This window comes from Rhamphochromis sp. 'chilingali', assembly GCF_963969265.1.
Source record: "Rhamphochromis sp. 'chilingali' genome assembly, chromosome: 12".
NCBI classification, from domain to species: domain Eukaryota; kingdom Metazoa; phylum Chordata; class Actinopteri; order Cichliformes; family Cichlidae; genus Rhamphochromis; species Rhamphochromis sp. 'chilingali'.
Genome location: NC_137939.1, coordinates 17,443,762 through 17,448,851, shown reverse-complemented (window position 1 = coordinate 17,448,851; position 5,090 = coordinate 17,443,762).

The window sequence follows — 5,090 nt, the reverse complement described above, 5'->3', positions numbered from 1 at the left end:
TCTGCCTCTATCTCTTCTCTCCACCCCAGAAAACCGGTCAGGGCGGTCGTCCCCTTGAGGAGCAGAAACAGAGAGGCCTGGGCAAGTTCTCCCTTGATATTCCTGTTCTGCTGAAATCCCACATAACCGGCTAAACCGGTCCCCTAAAGCCCTGTGGTAATAGAGGGACAACTAACTCGAGAACAGAAATGTCCAATGCAGACACCTGCGGTTGTATATTTAAAGCAGAAGTCAGAGACTTGAGAGTTTTTATACAAATAAACAGGAAAAAAAAGGCATGGTTCGTAAGCATAGCATAGCAGGTTGTTAGTATAGCAGAACCTGTAAATGAACTTCTTAACAGCTGTATGGAAGTTTGATCAGTCTGCAGTGTCCATTGTTCTAACTTCGATGTTGAATGGTGCCTTTGTGAATGACACATGGGCAGCTGTGTGTGTGAAGTGAGCAGCAGGGTGTGGTGGACTCATTGACAGTGGTACTGGTATGTAAATTCGATGGCAAACAACAGACAATAGCGAAGGCCCATGTGTCGTCTCGGAAACTAGATGCGATGCCACTTCCTGATTCCCAAACCAGATTCCTTATGACTGGCCTGACTGGGTTACGATGGATATCTTCATCAACGTCGTCATCATTGTCAAGTTTCTCTTCCTACAAGCTGCCACTCCTGCAGCCCCAGGTACCATAAATATCAACATGTAACACTTAACACTGATTTCTGTTGTCCGTTTTCAATAATATACACTGCAGCCACATGTGGTGGTGCCTTTAAAACTCTTGATTTTTAATCATTTCAGTGAAAGTTTTCTGGAGAAAACCACAATGCAAACCTAAATTTTAATTAAGGCCTGTAAACTTGGATGACTAATGCTGACATTTAGCTCATTCATACTCATACTGAAAACGTAACCCATCTGCATGCAGAGCAGTGTTGTCATGCTTGGTAACTGACAGAAACATTCATACTCACTGTTGTTCCATTTTTATCAAACATCAGCATGTACATCCATTCAAATCAACAGTTGGCCCAGAAGAAGGTACAAAAAGCTATCCTCAAATCTAGAGAGTCAGATAAAGAACAGCAATCTGAATGTAAAAAAAAAAAACAATGAATGAAGAATATAATTCTAGGAAGCAGTTGAGCAACCTCCAGGTATTGCCATCAAGTTTGGAACTGAGCCACATGAGCTCCTCCCATTCTGAAGAAAGATCGCACAGAAGAAAAACATGTGGAGAGAGGGAGAAGAGGCATACCAATTCTGATGTGATTATGGCTGTTATACACCAAACACAGGGTGAGTGCAGAGTTTTTATACTTTTCTTCAGACGCTAACCTAACCAAGGGACCAAACGAGTTGGTGGCTCAAGTCCTGAACCTCTCAACACTGTTGTTGATAAGTCATTCAAATAATGATTAAAAGGTTCAAACAGAAAAACAAACAAACAAAAAAAAAAAACCCCAACCAAACAAAGGGAAAAACTAAACAAAGATAAACAAAACTGCCACAGGGAGGGCCAATATTAGACAAACCATCTACAATGAAATGCAAATTACACACTGATGCAAAATCAGTCCAAACGTGGTCATTGTGCACCATAGTAGGTGCACAATGACCACGAAACACACAAAATAACCATAAAGAGACACAAAACTTTCAGGAAGAGATACAAAATCACAACATGATTAATTAATAATGAAGTAACACTACTTATATAAACAAAAACTGAAACCTGCTGTGGAAACCACCGTGTTGGCTGATGATTACCCTTTGACATATGGGTGTGATTATTGGCATTTGGTGCCTAAGAAGACCAGAATGGGGAAAAAGGTTTTGGACAGGAATTTTCACGTGGTAGATTTTCAGGTGAGAAATGCAGGAGATCAGACAAGGTTTATAGTCTGTGCTGAGAGTTTCACTTTAAAGCCTAAAGCAAAGAATTGTTCGGGAAGTCTGAAGTTGGCAATGTGTGTGGGGTAAGGTTGCCAACTTTTTAACTGTCAAATAAGGGACATTCTGGCATGCCAGAAGCACAATGTACAGCCATGTGAGCATAATGTAAATATACACTGTTAGTCCATATTCTTATAATAAAAATGCAGTAAATTGTTGCCATTCAGTTTAATCAATGCCTCATCCAGAACAATAAAGAAAAATACAGTAAATGATAACAGAAATCACATGGACCTTTCCTTTGAAAAATAAGCAAATATACATGTTTATTATGCTATGCAGACCAAATGGCACCTTATTTTTATGAATCATGAGTTACTCACATCTCTCACTGTCACTGATACCTGTGACTGGACACAAGAACTCCTCTGATACAAACTGCAGTCAAATGAGATTTGGTATTTGTAAGAGTGCCATCTGTTAGTCAGAAAATGGCATTGCAGGTAACTGTCAGAGATGGGCAGTACTTTTTTCAAGTAACGAGTAAAATAAGGGATTACTATTGCAAAAAAGTCATTAGATTACTGATACTTTCCTGTAAGCACGCTGCGTTACTAAACTGTGATTTTGTTTGTGAGAATGTCGAATGACAATGACGTACGAGTGTGCGACGTCCTTGGCAACAAAAGAAGTGTGCAGATCAACAATGGATAACATGGAGTGCAGGAGAGAGTACGACTATGCAGCATTTAAAGCTTGGAAGTACTGACATTATTTGAGTTTGATTCTGTAAAAAGTGACAAAAACATTAGTGTCTGCCGTACACTCTGCATGGGAAGGAAACTTTCTAGAGAAAAAAACTTCAAATCTGAGCAAGCACCTAGCACGTTGCCAGAAGAATGTGAAATTCACAGAGAAACTCACGACGGGGGACATGGACCCGTACAAAGCCGCGTCATATTACGTGCGGAGGGCGGTGAAAGAGGCGAAGCAGCGCTACGGGAGGAAACTAGAGTCACAACTCCAACAGAGAGACTCTAGGAGCCTGTGGCGGGGACTAAGGACAATAACGGACTATAAAGCACCAACAACCGGTATGATGAACGCGGCCGTGACTCTGGCAGACGAGCTGAACACTTTCTATGCTCGCTTCGAGGCTGCAGCTAAGGACTCCAACAATGCTAGTGCTAGCGGCGCTAACGGCTGCAGACAGGAAGATACTGCCAGCACCGGAAACGTGCTCGTCATCTCCGAGCATGAAGTAAGGAGAGCCTTCAAGAGAGTGAACACCAGGAAAGCAGCAGGACCAGACGGCATCCCAGGTCGTATCCTCAGAGACTGCGCATACCAGCTAGCTCCTGTGTTCACTGAGATATTCAACATCTCTTTATCTCAGTCGGTGATCCCCACATGCTTCAAAGAGTCCATCATTGTTCCTGTCCCGAAGAAACCCCACCCTGCTTCTCTCAATGACTATCGCCCTGTAGCCCTCACCTCAGTAGTGATGAAGTGCTTTGAACGCCTGGTCAGAGACTTCATCATTTCTTCACTACCAGACACACTGGACCCACTACAGTCCGCTTACCGTCCAAATCGTTCCACAGACGATGCCATCTCTCATCTCCTCCACACATCACTCACTCACTTGGACACTAGAAGGGGGAATTATGTTAAAATGCTCTTCATAGACTACAGCTCTGCATTTAATACCATAATTCCCTCCACACTCACCACCAAGCTGGAGCATCTGGGACTCAGCTCATCTATGTGTCAGTGGATCTCCAACTTCCTAACTGGCAGACCACAGGCAGTAAGGATGGGCGGACATGTCTCAGCCTCCACCACTCTCAGCACTGGAGCCCCCCAGGGGTGTGTTCTGAGCCCCCTGCTGTACTCTTTGTACACATATGACTGTGTGGCCACTACCAGCTCCACCACCATCATCAAGTTTGCTGACGACACCGTCGTGGTGGGCCTGATCTCTGATAACAACGAGACGGCCTACCTGAAGGAGATTAGGAATCTGGAGAACTGGTGCCAGAGGAACAACCTCCTTCTAAACGTCAGTAAGACAAAGGAGCTGATAGTGGACTTCAGCACTAAGCAGGAGAGGAACTACCAGACCCCTGTCATCAACGAGTGCCCAGTGGAGAGAGTGGACAGCTTCAATTACCTCGGAGTTCACATCACGCAGGACCTGTCATGGTCCTGTCACATCAACACCGTGGTGAAAAAGGCCCGTCAGCGTCTCTACCACCTCAGACGCTTGAGAGACTTCCAACTGCCCTCCAAGGTGCTCAGGAACTTTTACTCGTGCAACATAGAGAGCATCCTGACGGGAAACATCTTAACCTGGTTCGGGAACAGCACCATGCAGGACAGACGAGCTCTACAGAGGGTTGTGCGGTCAGCTGAGCGCACCATCCGCTCCGAGCTCCCTGACCTGCACTCAATCTACAGCAGGCGGTGCTGGACCAAGGCCAGGAAGATCGTGAAGGACCTCAGCCATCCCAACAACAGACTGTTCTCTCTGCTGAGGTCAGGAAAGCGATTCCGCTCCCTGAAGACCAACACAGAGAGACTGAGGAGGAGCTTCTTCCCACAGGCGATACTGTCTCTCAATCACACCACCACACAGTACTGACCCACACATATAGTTCTTACACACACACTGGACATTCTGGACATTGTTTTCACTTCATCACTTAAATCACTTTAAGCATATTTGCACTGCACAAGACATAATGTGGATTGCACAACACTGGTCACTACATTCTTCACTTCCAGTTAATACTTGTACAGCTGCTGTTATTGTGTATATATTTATTAATATTTCTTCATACATTCTTATATAGTTCTATATTGTGTATTGTGTATTTTGTTGTACAGTTATTTTATTTTCAACTTTAATTTATATAATTTATCTTATTCTTTCCCAGTTAAATTTACCCTTCATTCTAATTTGTTTTGTACAGTTATTTCATTTTTAACCTTAATTTATATTTTATTCCTTCCTAGTTAAATTTACCCTTTTTAATTTTTCATATTTATTTCATATCTTATTCATAGCCTTTTCCTTTTTTGTTTTCTTTAAGTCACGAGCAGTTGTCCAAGCATTTCACTACATATCGTACTGTGTATGACTGTGTACGTGACAAATAAAATTTGAATTTGAATTTGAATTTGAAACCCCCGGAT